Genomic DNA, 15,905 nt, shown 5'->3' on the forward strand with positions numbered 1-15,905 from the left:
ACTGTCACTGGTGTGCCATTGAGCAAGGTAGTGAACCGTCAGCAATTGAGCTCCTATAACCAAAAGCTGAGAACTGTTTTAAAGCACAAAGCTTGATGGTAATGCCCCATGAGGTCAAGTGTGCAAGAAATTAACCCACATCACATCTAAAGTTTGAGGAGAATTTCATCCCACTTTTTTTCTTTATAGTTTCTAGAATATAAAGCTTCATGCAGGACGAACATCACTTGTTTTGTGCGTCTTCTGCTGCAAAATGGGGACCAGGGTTCATTTCTCTTGTATTTCTGTTAATATCTACATGATTTGGAAGCCATATAAATAAATAGATCTTACCGGGTGCTTGTTTGTCACCTGCCTGATATATTAGCAGTGTCAAATGAGCTAAACAAGAACCACTTAAAATATTCCATACTTTTGTTGATTTAAAATGGATTTTTACACAGATTTTCATTTGTAAAAAGACTTATACCTTCAGCTAACTGTGGGTAAAGGTTCCGGTCAATGTGGACGATGTGATGTAGAGGAAACATGGTGCAGTTTTGTTAAGATGGCCCTAATTTATGGTCCAACGACCTTGTGAAATGATGATTGTGTAGTGTTGATTCTTTGCATTCTCACTGTAGATGATGTGCATTTTCACACACAACACAGACAATCCACACATACAGTTATTGTCTCATTGCATTCTTTTATTGATTAAAATAACGGTTGCATAGTACAAATATCAAGCACATTCACAGCAGCATGTGTGCAAATCATGCTTAAAAGACTCATGAAACAGTACTTCATAGTGCAATATAAGACATTTACATGATTCCCTCTAGTATTCAGACTGCATCAAATCGATTGCACATATTCACAAGTTCTCCACATTAAATCAAAACAAAACTAAGCATTCAAGTATTCATTTTACACTGTCAGAGGAGTTGATTAATGATAAATCCAGATTTTCGTCCCTGAGACTGACTGTGCATTTACTAATCCAATGGAGAAACAACACTTCTGCTAGCTTCTGAAAAACACAACAAGAGCGCACACATTGCACCTGTGCTCATATAGTGCATACTGATACATCTCAATCCACCACATTTCTCTCTCAGACAGTGGATACAAACTGCACCGATGCATTTAGCTGCTACTGTGCAAACTTAACAATACAATTCACGTGCAAACACTAATACAAACATTGCAAAGGTAAAAAAAAAAACTGCTGCTAATTTCTTTTGCATAGATAGAAAAGATAAATGTAGTCTCCTGCAGTGATCGTAGCTCTCTTGATGAGACGTATACCCTAAAAATTAAAGTACACTTAAATAAAGTTGCTATGAAATGATGTTCCAATCTTAAGGTACTATTGCACAGAAAATACAAAGAAAAAAAAGTGATGTATGTGATTGGTGGCTGTTGAAAGAGTCTTATAAGACCTCATTTAGCCACCAAATCATTTATCATTTCATAAATCATCTGGAAGAACAAAGGTTGTGCAGCTGCTAGATAGAAATGTACTCTAATTTACAGTTATGAGATGATGAAATGTGAAAAATGTGCTCCAATCATCTGAAGGATTGATACAAATTTCGTACTTGATGGATCAAGTCCATAAAACATGTTTCAAGTAATCCAGTAATACAGATTGTCGACAATTTGATTAAAACATCTGAAATTTTACATGAGACAAGACACAAATTTAATCACTAGCCGAAATAATTAGAAACAAATAGGATTCAAAAGATAAGGGAGAAGAAATAAGAAATGAATATGCAAAAAAAAAAAACATTTAATATCTATTATTCAAGATCTAAGATAAATGGAGAATAAATTGTTAAACGATCACCACAGCATCATTATCTAACCTTTTGTTTTCCCTCTTCTTTTTAAAATGTATCTCAAATGTGTGTGTGTGCGTGTGTGCGTGTGTGCGCGTGCGTGCGTGTTTATCTGAGAGGGAGAGATCTAGATGGAGTGATCTAAGCTCTGACCTACATGACAATCTAGTGCAGATGTTTCCTGAACAGCTGTGCAGAGCAGTTCCCAAGAACACAGTGTACAGCCCCCACACACACACACACACACACACACACAGTCCACTTTGCTGCCGTTCACTCGTACAGTTTCAGCCTCATGATGGCCAAATGTCAGTTTGTCCACATGTGTCAAACCCTTCCGTCTTCTGGGTTGTTCCTGTCCTTACTCAGATAAAGATGTTGCAGCAGCAGCAAACTTGACTTCTGTATCCAGTTTTAAGTCGACGACTGCTTTCATGGAATCCGTGTATTTCCTCCGGTATGTTAACGGCTAAGCGACGTAGTCCTGTGTGAAACGAACATCGCTGGACTCAAAGTCACAGTCCAAAGAGATGAGAGGCAAAGATCAGGTGTTTCCCAACTCCAGACTGATCAGAAAACCTTCAAAGAAAAGACAGAGGAGACGTTAAAATCAGTCCGTTAAGAAGCACATTTATCACCTAACTTTGCATCCAGAAAGACCAAAACATGCAGATGTACAGTTTCAGGATTTGCTCCTCACTAATAACACATCTACACATACAACATGCACAGCATCAGAGTTATATGTGTGCATTTTTAATATTCAAATGATGTTGGGGAACCGTTCGGCTCAAATCCCTACAATTCCCCTGCTGCTCTGATTCTACTGTGTTCAACTTCACTGCGTTTACATTACAGGACTGGAGACAACTAGGAGATACAGATCCCAGGAGGCCATGTTAGTTAAATAAGTACCACATCTACACATGCAATTAACAACCCAACACATGACACACATTTCCCATATTACTCGGGAACAATCAGCCTTTTTGGGCAAAGCTCCCTAAATCTTGCACATACTCAGAAGCGCCTAAAGATGTTGAATATGTGGAGGGATTGCAGCAGGATTTTGAGTAACGGATCATGTGCACAGACTCAAACATTACTGGGACTCTGAGCTAAGCCATAAGGCGCAATTTATCACAGAGCTCAGTGTTACTGTTTACTGTATGGCCTTCTGAGTGGCCTTTACTGCCGTTTTTAACACTTTACTGTAAGCTCCCATTCACTGCCCATAGATGGCACACTAATAACAGAGGGAATACATACACACACACACACACACACACACAAGCAAGCCAGACAGTCGAGGTAGAATTTGCCCCCCAACCCCCAAAAACACCAAACTCCAAAACAACCACGTCTGTATTTGCCAGTCTAGACACAAGCTGCTCTACCAATCACCAACATCACACATCCTTCTCCTCCTGTCCTTCTCCTCCTCTCCCTCTCTTCTCCTTCTCCTCTCCTCCTCTCTCCATCCCCCCTTCCTCCTCCTCCTCACCCCCACTATCATTGTCTGAGCCACCAAAGTGTTTTTTCCCACGCTTTATTTTTCTCTGTCCTGTTTGCAGCCAGGCAGGAGGAGGAGGAGGAGGGAGGAGGGTGGTGGTGGTGGGGCGGTAGAAGGGTGGAAGGGAAAGAGGGGGTGAGGGTGGGGGTAAGAACTGATGAGGTCGCCATGGCAACCCCACATTGGCATGCCCCTGATTGGACTATGTGGTGGCTAATTATTCAGCGCATATGCTTAAAAAAAACAATAAAGTAGGACGTATTGAAATGCAGAGCCGAGCATCGCATGGTGTGTGTGATTAACATATGAGCCCGGCGCTGCTTTTGAAGAAAGACGCCTCAGTTCGCCCCGTGCACAACTTAAATGCAATGTTGCACTTAGAATCATATTTTATGTGCATGATAAATACACATGTAATCCTTTTTAAAAAAAAAAAAAAAAATTACAATTTTTCTTCAGAAATGTGAACTTCTTGGCCTGAACTCTATATTTTTGTTCGAAAAATTTAACTTTAACTAATTACGTTTAAGTATGAGGAGACTAATAATTCACATTTATGCCAATTTGCATGTGAGGATCAGCCTAAACTTTACATTGAGGCTGCAAAAGCTAAAACACAAGAGCAGCATGCTAATGGCAGGCCTCTGAGCACTGGCATGACAGACAAATTGTATGTGTGTGTGTGTGTGTGTGTGTGTGTGTGTCAGAGGCAGCAGGGATGGAGGGTCTGCTGTGTGAAAGAAACCAGTGGGGTAGGGGGTTTGTGTGTGTGGGTGAGGAGGGGGGGGGGTTACGTTAACAATGGCCAGCATTGTTTACCAATCTCCCTCGTCCATTAATCAGGACGATCCGGGTCTAATTGGAGTTTTGGTTAAGCTGGTCTCCAGACCCCCGTTCCCTCCACTGGCCTAAATAATGGCGTTACGCCACAAGTGCCGCCACACATTGGGGAGGACAATGTGCCGCTTGTCTGAGGGCCCAGGATAGGATCCCCACCCTCTCCTCTTCCCCTCCTTTCTTAGCGGCCCCCTGCACCCCCCAAAATAAACCTCACACAGAAACACAAAGAAGGCCTCTCACTATTGAGATCTCACTGTCGCAGGCTCCCTCTCCTTGTCTGTCTGTCCCCCCTTTCCTCCTTCCCACCCTCCTTCCTCCATCCAGTCTTTCTCATTAACTTACTACACGTTTTCCTCCCTCAACTCATAGGTGGGTCCCTCGCTCGCTTGTGGCGGTCGTGGTGAGAGTTGCAGGTAAATCCCTGCGTGAAGGTAGCTTGAACAGCTGCAAAACCTCCAAACTCCAAATTAGTGAAATTTTAATATTTCACCCCAGCAAAAATGTGCACATTAAGAGCAAAATGAGGCTGGCATGATCATTTTCATCCAAATGAGGAGTACATTAATTTAGGTTATTTTCAGCTAAATCCCAAAATTTAAATGTTTCTCAGATTCAGAAATCACTGAAAGTTGATGATGAATAATTCATCCTGCAACACATTTCCTTCCTTCATGTTTTCACACCAATTGAAGGACTGCATGCTCCTCCAAAAGACATTTACTGACTAAGATACTTAGCTGATCTCTTGGACTGTGACCCTTTCAAAACCAAACATCATAAATATATGATTTTAACACTAAAACTGAGGCCTGATGCTTTGGCCTGTTGGAGAAAAGGTTTTCACTCAGCAGCAACAAATTAGGGAGAAGTGATCATGTATGTGTTTAGATTACTGAAATGTTTCCATCAAAATTTCAAAGTTCAGAAATCAGTGAAAGTCAATGATGCTGCGTCAAATAATCCGTACGGCAACAACCTGAATAGGAAGGGTATTGCACATGTGAGAAAACCAAGCGTGATAACAAGCAGAGATTTATGAAGACCACTATGTTGCTAATTACGGCTCCTTGTGGGTGTCAGGCGGCATGTAGGTGGTTTATTTTTTCACGTCATCAAACGAAGCCGTCTGCACGTCTGCAGCGTATATATGGTGTGAATGCTAAACACGCCCATGAAATAATGCCAGGAGAGCAACTCTTTGTAATCGAAGACCCTTGGAATAATCTAATTAATGTCCCAGAAACCAAGCCGTCGAAAAACAGTTTTCAGAGCATCTGTGGAAATCCACAAAATGGTCGATCGTCGGCGTCCGCAGCGTGACGACGGGCGCAATGAAGGCGACGCAGGAACCGCAGCTGCCCTTAAAAATGCCAGCTTGCCGACACTCAAAAAGCCACCGGCTCTACGGTTTCCTCCTATCTCATCCCTTCCCGCGTGTCTCCTGGGGCGATCTCTACAATTAACACACTGGCAGTAATTAACACTGTCTTGAGGCAACCAATGGCGCGGAAAGGATCGAGGGGCCAACATGAAGTGGGGGAAGGTGCAGCGCTGGCTATCCACGTTCCCCTTTTTCAGCTGCCATTTTGTGCCAGTCTTAACACCTAAGATGGTGGCAGGACTGTGACTTGCCGTGTGGGAGAGGAGGACAAACTGGCAAGGGAGGGGTCGGAGAAGAGGAGGATTATGGGATTGAGGAGGGAGTCTCTTATTTTCATTCTTCTAGTCGGTACATCGCTGAACGGTTACCAAGACAGGGGGAAAGGGAGGCGGAGAGACGGAAAGAGGCATGATCGTCAGATTGCTGCCCTACATGCACCACACATAGAGGAGGAATTCTCCCACACGTGGACACACAAACACACACACACACACACACACACTCACACACATGTCAGAGAGGAAGAACATAGTGTTTATGAGTGTGTGGGCGCGAAACACAACACCCTGTGATGGTCTGTTTGTGTTAAAAAAAAAACAAAAACGTGTAATTTACATGTGCTTAATATATGCCGCACACATGCGTACACACACATGTGCCCATGCATGAACACACACACACACACACACACACAAACAACCAACACAGCCGTTCTCATGGTATGGTCTGCCCCTGAGCATGCAAATGACATTCATTATGCAAATGCATACAAATCAGAACCAACCATCTGAGAATCCAAGCTGGGAAAAAACGAAAAGAATAAAATTAAATGAATGAGGGGAAATAGAAAAAGAAAGAAGAAGCGTGTTGGGAAGTGTGTGCACGGGGTGAGTACAGTGACACTTTAAGGGGCGAAAACAGGGTCTGAACATGTGGTCAACAGAAAGTGCTTAGAGTCCTTTTTTTTTTTTCTGCCAGAAAATAAGATTTAAAAATGTAAAAAGCTGCAGGCGTTCGCAGTGTACGTACAGTATAAACAAATGCATGAATGGGAAGATTTAAGATCAATTCAGACTAAAGAAGAAGAGATCTGCGGGTCGTTTTGAAAGATTTTTAGTTCCTGGATGGAATTTATCTGTAAAGTTACATTAAAGGAGATGGGATGACACACACACACACTCACACTCACACACACTCATTGAGCCCACACTGTTGCCTTCTTTGTGACGAAGTCCTTTGACTTCTTCAGCAGGAAAAGTAGCAAAATCAACTGCAGAAGAGCATCAACTGGAGGAGAGATGCTCCAAATGATGGCAAAGTGCTGCTAATTGCCTCTCGAGGTGTCCTTTGTTTTGCTTCACCTCTCTCACCGCCACGTCTTCTGTAGGACATGCTCTCTGAAACCCCACATGAGCTGCATGCACATTATCGTCCTTTATGAATCACTCACACACAGAAATGAAGGAGGTGGTTGTCTGTTTTTGCTCTTTGTAAAAAGCAGCTGATGATCCTGGGGGCTCTCTGCTTGGTTATTAATTTTGGTATTTAAGTGGATAGAGTGCATTTAAGAAATTTTGAAAGTGCCCATTATGTGGAGTCACCTTCTGCCTGTCAGCTATGCCACAATTTAGCAGGTGTCTGAACGTAAAGGGTTACTTCACACCTCATCTAACGACTACAAATACAACAACAAACAGATTTCCCTCCTAAAAAAGAACTCAGGCAAGAAAACTGTGCTAAAATCAAATTTTAGCCTGTTATCTGGCATTGATGAAAAGACAAAAAAGGCTCATTAGAAACCAACTGGGGCCAATTTCTTCCCCAGAATGATGCGTAATTAGACAAAGACATTCCTGAGTGCTCAGTGTGTGATTTTGTGTGTATGATGGTGCATTTGCGTGTGTGTGTGTGTGTGTGTGTGTGTGTGTGTGTGTGTGTGTATGAGAAGGAGAGGGAGGAAGGGAGGCCTATGATGGAAAGGAAGTTTTTGTAAGAACATTGAACTCCCATCTAAACTCCCGTAATTTTCTTGTAGCTCATGCAGCCAACTTGCTGCATCCATCCCTGATTAGTACCTGCAGTGATCACTAATTTTTCAGAAACAAAACCACCAAAACAGCCGAGTGAAGACTTTGTTAGCATCCTCAGAGGAAACCTGATTTCATCTGATCAGGTGGAGAGGCCTGATTCAAATGGGCCAGATACACTGTCAGTGTTTTATGCTTTCCATACGGTCTGAAATGGTCCTCGGGTTTTGGGTAGAAATCAGCAGTGCTTGAATTTGGCCCTTCACTGAGCCTTACAGTCTCCAAAGCTGCAGCTTTGCATGGTACCTCAGTACAGAGACTGATTTCATTGCTTTTTTGTTCCTCCTGACACAAGATGCTTGCACAGAACAGGACAGTATTAATTCCAAACCGGTTAAACAATGGCAAGTCCTTTATGGATAGAAAGGCTGTTTAATTTAAAGAGGTGGTGGCAACAAATCTCTGAGATCATGTTAATGGAAGGAATATTTCTGTGTCCATAGTAAGGTCACCACTAAAGACTCTGAATGAATTTTTGGATGTGAAAATACCCGTTTGTTTTCTCATTTTTTGCAGTATGTCTTTCAAGAGGAGCAGGTGTACAGATTTATCATCATCCATATCTGTTGTTTTGCATTTCAGTGTGACTATAAGTGTATTTTTGAGAAGAATAAAAATCAGACTAAAATATTGAACTTATCTTTTCCATCCTCATCAAACCCTTGATTGACAGTTTGTGCTGTACCAGTGGTTTGAAATAACCCAGCATGAGGAAACACACACACACACACACACACACACACACACACACACACACACACACACACACACACACACACTCATTCACATCCTGTGGACCAGCATGAATCCACAGCAACACAAGCTATAAGTCACTGCTGCAGTGTTTCTGTGTGTGTACAACAAGCAGACTTGATGTATTTTGTAGATATGGAAGCTCTTTCTCTAATTATAATTCAAATATTGGTTATTTGTGTTGCCTGGTGCACATTAGATCCTCTATGAGAGACCCCCCTCCCCTCCCTTTAAATTCACCCCTTATGTAACACAGCTTCATACCTTCACGTCATCGGTTGGCAGCATCCATCGTCCGAGCCCACTCCTCTCTGCTGGCTTCCTTTTTTTTTTTTTTTTTTTTTTTTTTAAGTTTTCCTCCTCTTTGCAGGCGTGTAATGGGATTCTTGTTACTTTCGGTTATCTAGCTTTATGAAGAATGTACGTCACTCATACAGCTAGATAACCAAAGATAACAGACAACCCCTCAGGCCTGCGAACACAGCCCTCTGCCAGCAACACACACACACACACACACACAACCTCCGACACACCTGCAAGGACAAGAGGTGACAGGGGAAAGAGCTTAAAGGGCTAATTCACCAAAACAAAGCTAATTTTGTGTTTTTCACGTATTCCAGAGGTGGAAATAATGACCAGAATGGTCATAAATCTGGAGTGTTCGTTCAGATGATTTATCACATGGTGTTAAAAACGCCTCAGTGAAATGAGATGAAAAACAAGCATGACTAAAGATTCACAAGGGATACTGCTGGGAAAACACATTTTCCAAGCTATTAAGTGTTTTTTATATGACGGAAACGTGAATGGGATCTTATAGGAATTCAAAACAAAGCATTATAGCCGACTATCCAGTGAAGTAAAGACAACAACAATAAAGATCTTTATGAGGGGCATCAGAAGCTGAGGATAAAATAGCACTGAGGGGAATAATTTACGCAAATAGTCCTGTAAAGAAAATACTGAAGCAGAATGCAAATAGGAAATCCCTTGAAAATTTAACACATGCACTCATTTTACAGTAGGGGTGAATACTCAATTACTACATAAAGTTATATTAACATATTCAGTCTATTTTAAAGGCCAGTCTGGAATTATTTTAACTGCACAGGCCTTAACATTTATGGTTCTTAAACATGTACATTTTTGAGACGCTGCTAAAAATGTGCATCTTTAAGAAAGATGAATATCTGCTGGCACTTACATCTTAAAATCCTGCTCAATATTCATCCTGAGTGTTACTCAAATATAATTAACATAATTAACTTTCACAACCTCGAAACAGTCCCTGCGCAAAAACAGTAAAAAAAAATATCCCCGGTGCAACATGTCAGCTTCAGATGCAACAGCAGCTGTAAAGGAATCAGTTTGATGTGCAGCTCAGAGGGACAAACGTGTGAGCGCCAAGAGACTCATATCGTCACCTGATTGGGTTAGAGCATCTGTGTAAGTAAATCGATAAATTTGGGCCAATGACTGTGGATGCTATTAATTCTGTTTATATTAAGAAGCAATATCTTTAAACCCTGCCATCTTTATTACGTGTTTATTTAAAGTATTAGAAGATAACTGAGTCTGAAGCTTTTAGTTTATTTGGAGTGTATTTATATATATTTGGACATAATTTCCATAATGCAGAATTATGTGACAGTGACCAAATACATCATCATGTATGAAGTGTGTGTGTGTGTGTGTGTGTGTGTGTGTGTGTGACTCTGAAATGCTTTTCTCTATTTTCTTTTTCCCATAAACTGCCTTTTTTTTAAAAATGGCGTTTGGTGAGAGTGATAGAGAGGGAGTGACGTCACAGGCATCTCTGCCTTGCAATTAGTGCGTTAGCAGCGAGGTGTGATGCCTAATTAACACATACACACACACACACACGCCATTATTCTCACAGCATCATGAAAATAGGCCACTGCTTCCATCCACAAATCACAAACACGCACCGAGGTCTGTCGAGGCTGCACGTTGTTTACAGAAAGGCGGAAAATGCAGATAAAGATATTATAGCTTTTTGCGTGAGTTACATTCGATTTTACATCTGCTCTGTGAGAGGTCTCCTTTCAGTCAGAGGGGGGGTGAATTGAACGCAAGATTTGGATTTTTGCCAAACAAAAAAAAACAAAACAAAAAAAAAAACAGGCACATCCATTAGTGGAGATCACTTGGCTGTTTGACGCTTGCGGGTTGTGAAACACACGTTTTTCAACACTCGGAGGACCACATTCACACCTGCTGATGAGTCAAACACACACAGCAGCGTTTTCTCTCAATACTGTATTTATCTCAAGCTTGAAGCCTTTAAACCTTTTTAATTTTGCGTGTTTTTTCTTTCTTTTCCTGTCTGCTGCGTGTGTGCGCGTGTGTGTGTGTTGGGTGCTGCCATTGTCCCTACAAGGATAAATAAAGTTGGATTGAATCCTGTGGCTGCAGATATCTGTCTGTTATATAATCTGTCAGTCTGTGGGTGTTAATTAAGATTTTTAAATGCTAAAAATTATTTTTCAGACGTCATGAAGTTTGAGTGTTGAAGCTGATGTCTGCAGCTGTTTCAATGGACAATAATTGTCGCGTCAGGTTTCATGTGTATACACGGAGTCTGCGCACGCGGTTCGTCCTTCTAAATTTAATTATAATTGTAGTAATAATTATTATTACTGCAACATTTATTTTATTTTATTTTATTTTTGTGTATTCATATCTCTCTGTCAGATGCTAATTTTAGCTTTTTCTTGATTCAAAGCAAATATAAGATATTGAGCACCGCTGACTTTAAATTAAAACTGTACTTTTCTGTCTTTTAATTGATATCTGATGCATGCATGGCGGAGACCAGTGCAGCTGAGAAAGCAGGGACACAGTATAGTGTAGTAATTAAAACCCTACACTATAACACACAGACAAATGATAAAGAAAGAAAAGAAGACATTACTGCGCACAAACGGACTATAGGTACCGCTGACCCGCCAGTCCCTGCAGGGAAATTACACTGAAGTTTTCCTTCAAGGCAACTTGGCAGCAACACAAGTGAAAAATGTTCTACTTTAATAGATTGTCAGGACCATAAAAGGCTGCTGTAAATGCTGCAAAATGTGAGCGGAACAGTGGCGTCCACAAAAGGATCCAGGAAGGATTTTAAAATGATTTCCAGGAGTAATCAATTAGTTCCACACAGCGTGCTGCTGCTGCGTGGACGCTTGAGTGTTACTGTGTGTGTGTGTGTGTGTGTGTGTGTGTGTGTGTGTGTGTGTGTGTGTGTGTGTGTGTGTAGGTGAGAGAGAGAGAGGAAGAAAGATGTCCTGCGTGAATTCTCCTAATTCTCGTGCGTTGTGAGCGATAAACCAGTTTTAAACCTCATGCAGAGTCATCGGTGTTACTGGACGTTTACGCGTCGATAATAATCCATGAATCCACGACGGGACCACAGGTGAGAACATTCATATTCACCTGGAAGTTGGTGGAAGTCCTCATCTTCATTTCTGGTGCTTTCGGGTGTAAATTTCTGCAATAAAAAAGAAGAAGAAATGACTTGGGGACTGACAGAAAAGTCCACTTAAATATTTAAAATAAGCCGGCTGAACATTTCATCTCCCCCGCTCTCTCTCTCGCCCTCTCCCTGGAAAATCCCTGGAAACACCCTTCCTGGGAAATCTGCCTACTAGGTCACTGAAAGCCCCAAAAGAGTCCAGCTTGCGTTGCTCAGCAGGGTGGTTCTGTCGGAGCTTCACACCTGCAGCTTCACAGTGAGGCTCCAGAGGTGCTGCTGCAGACCCACAGCGACCCCTTTGCAAATTAACGCACATTATAGGCTCACGTCCCCTGACTTGTGATCCACTTTAGTGTCTCATTCATGGTTTTAAGGGGGGATTTAATGGGCGGGGTCAGATTATTATATATATATATTATTTTTTTTTTTACCTGGATTCACCTGTTCAGTCAAAGGCCAGAGTCATGCTTACAGCACTTGATATAACCACAAATCATGTGTTCATTTTGGGGACTAATTTCACCTTTGCGCCATCCGACCTGGACCCTGTGCAAGTGAGTTATGCAGTTCAGGCCCTCAGTGATGAAGACAAGACAATAGGAATCATTTGCACGCGTAAAAACTGTTTCTATTGCAAAAAAAGGAGTCCGTTTTACTATAGAGAAACTCCAAAATACCGTAAATTAAGCAGGAAAACTTCTCCGTGGCTCCCCAATTGTCTGCAGTCATGAATACACCCACTGTAAATTTACACTCAAAACTAGAGAAAATGTTAAGTAATAACTGTAATAGAAATAAAACAGGCATGAGAGGGAGGTCTGACTCCCCTCTCACACAGATTAAGCAGGCCTTATGTAAGAGCTCTATGCTGGCACCGTGCTGTATAATCCCACGCTGCAGGAGCCGCACACTGCTGGGTTCATGTACCTACAATAATCACCTTTGCTTTTTTTTATGCTTTTCCCCCTGCTTAGCCCTTTCAGCGCGTAATCTGTTGACAGCGAACAGGCCAAACACAAACACAACACTGTGCTGTAAAAGGCTGCACCGCCCGAGGCCACCGTGACACCACCACAGGCCCGTGGCGTTACAGACCCACTGCAACGTTGTAATTACACTTCATTAAAATCTACAGTGAGGGGTTACTGTCTCTCCGGTTTGTGAGCCAAACTGGTGGAAAGGGTGCAACGTGAACTTATGTAATAACGGGGTTAATAACCACAGAGCATATGGCCGAGATTCACATTTAAATTCAACACTGCTTTATTGGCATCAGAATTTAAAGTAAAAAATAATAATAATTAAAAAAAAAAACTCATTAGTGTGATATTCCCTGGGAGTCATCTCTTAATCAAAATGTAGGCTGAATGAGCAGAAGGGTTGGAGAGGGAGAAACGCAGATCCTCATTCTGTGATATCAACATTAAAACCAATAAAGATGACTGAACAAACTAATCAAAAGGCCTCGAGGGAGAGATCTCCTGTGACTGCATTCAGAAGAGAGGCCACTCTGAAATTGCTGATTTCTGACATCTGACCGCGATAGTATCAAGTCAAACTCCCTTGGACATGTATTATCTAGAGCCAAACAAAAGTGGCTGCAGCCACAAGTGAAACTACACGTCCGTGCTGCTGCCGTCAGATGATGTTGAGCCTTTATCTCAGATGCTGCTGCTGCGCGCCGTTCAGACAGACCTTAAACTGCTCTGAGAGCGGAATAAGCCTCACTGGAGGAAAATGTAGAACAGATTTAGTCTTTATTCGGCCTGTGAGATCCTCACTTATTTCACAATGGGGTTAAACACATAACACAGTGTGTTATAGCCTAAACGCGCATAAGCTCGCCCTCTGCTGCGCCGCTCCTGCAGGTTTTTGTTTTAACTCAGACTCACATGCAACAAAATCACCCATAGTACAAAACACGGTTCTTACTGTGTCCTCCTCAGATGCAGCAGGGTGGGATGCACTGGGCTTAGATGAGCTCCTGGTAAGCAGCGGTCCCTCCGGACGTGCGGCACGCTGGGAGCCAAGTGAGCGCGTTCATGAGCGGCGTACTGAGCTTTGTGGCGACGGCGCATCGTGACGTCCCGCCGGCCCCGTCCATTTCTTCTAATCTAACGGGTCCTCTTGGTTTTTTGTTTTTTTCTTCCACGCATATCGTCACACGACTGTTCTGTTCTCCACATCCACAGCCCCCCGTCCTCCCCTCACCAAACAGGAGAGTTGGGACTGTCCGCCTGGATGGCTACATCTCCACCACCGTCGTCTCCAAATGGTTTAACATCTCATTTGTCCTAAATCATATACGCCGTCCAAGGCCCACCCCCTTGTGAGTCAGTGAGGTAACACTGTTCCCACCCTCCGAGATTTTTGATATTATGCAAGACGGCCGATGTAATTATAATAAGGACCTATGGCAGCGCCTCTCACGCCCCCCAACAGGCGCATGCAGAAGTGCATGGTGGCACAATCATTCAAACTAAATCCTATAGGGTCTTTCAGTCAGTGTGTGTGTGTGTGTGTGTGCGTGTGCGTGTGCGTGTGCGTGTGCGTGTGTGTGTGTGTGTGTGTGTGTTTCGTCCTCATGACTTTATCATGTCATCCCCGTAGTATCCTGCTGTACATCCATGTAATATACGGACCTGAAGAGAGTTGTTTAAATGCCACTAAAGAGGTTTTATATGACTCTGATCACCATGTTTATACTACTTACGCTGCCGGTTTCTGAGCTCATTTTGAAGTGCTCATGTCGTGTTTTACCTCCGCATCATGAACATCATGGCCCTCTCTTATTTCAAATGGATATTCAAGCTTATCAGTCATGTACTATATATAACTATACTGCCTTAATGCTACCATTTAAGATTAATTGTAGGCCAATATGGGCCTTTATCCCTTAATGTGGTGCAGGCTCCACCATTACAGGAGAATAGGCGCTATCATTTTCAGATGGTTAAATGTGAAAAGTCATGTCTTTGTATTTGGCTTCTCACCCAGAATTGACATATCTCAAAGATGTTAGAGACAGACTCGAGAGGCGCTCCGGCTCGGCTGATTATCATGATAATCACACCAGAAATCTTTGTGAGTCCATGAAAGAGGAATCCTCTCAAACGTTATTGTATAAGGCCTCAGTCTGTCTATATGTACGCGTATAGCCTAGACGTGCTCATTATTTGCATTAGATAAAGTTAGGTCAGTCATGTTGATGCGTCTAGACCGCGTCAGTGTGTGAAAATGCCTTCACAGGCCGCACTGCTGCATCTCTCACTGCAAACACATGAAGTCCTGTGCGCTTCAAGTCCTAAATAGGCCTTTTTGGGATCACTTTATATAAGACACGCTTTATGAAGGGTACGTTGTAAATGATGGCTTTTTTGATGGTTAATTACGCATTATGGATGAAGCATAAACCGTTCATAAGAACAAATTTTGGGTTGCCAGGTTGTGAAAAATATCATCATAAACAACTTATTAAGTACCTGGCAACCCCAAATCTGTCATCATTGAAGGCACAAAAAAAACTGATAAGGAATTAGTAAATGATTTATCAATAAAGCCATTATTTAGCCTACAAGTCGAAACGCCTCTGCTGAGGTTGTTTATTAGTGGTAAACAGACCTGGAAGCCCACCTGCAAGCCATCAAAAAGAAGTTCGCTCTTAATGTGCTGTTAAGGTGTTGTGGGCACAAGTTAACTACAGAAGAAGAAATCTCAGTCCTGTTGGACAGATTTTCTCAGTCAGAGACGCTGGGTAGTCCGGGCAGAGCTTCCTCCGGTGACGGCCTGACGGATATGAACGGTCAGTGCAGCTGTTTTCTCTCTGCTGGACGCACGGGAAGCAGATCCAGACGCGTTTAGTGAACTGCGATGAGACACAACTCAAGTTCATCCTGAGCAGAGAGCCTCCAGCAAGCTCCCAGAGGCGCGCTCACACCAACACCTGCGCGCGCCTCGTTGCCTGGAAACCTTTGTTATAAAAATGCTCATTTTTTAATTCAGGGTACATACATAC

At 42.5% G+C, this 15,905-nt stretch overlaps 1 long non-coding RNA gene across 1 annotated transcript; it reads right to left on the reverse strand.

Moving 5' to 3' along the window:
* Positions 1-668: 668 nt before the first annotated feature.
* Positions 669-14,163, reverse strand: LOC143335461 (uncharacterized). Its single transcript, XR_013078420.1, has 4 exons — positions 13,823-14,163; positions 11,851-11,905; positions 8,665-8,933; positions 669-2,405 (listed from the first exon to the last, which is right to left on the reverse strand). It is a non-coding gene; the product is annotated as an uncharacterized LOC143335461 (long non-coding RNA).
* Between the last annotated feature and the right edge of the window lie 1,742 nt (positions 14,164-15,905).

This window comes from Chaetodon auriga, chromosome 17 (assembly GCF_051107435.1).
Source record: "Chaetodon auriga isolate fChaAug3 chromosome 17, fChaAug3.hap1, whole genome shotgun sequence".
NCBI lineage: Eukaryota > Metazoa > Chordata > Actinopteri > Chaetodontiformes > Chaetodontidae > Chaetodon > Chaetodon auriga.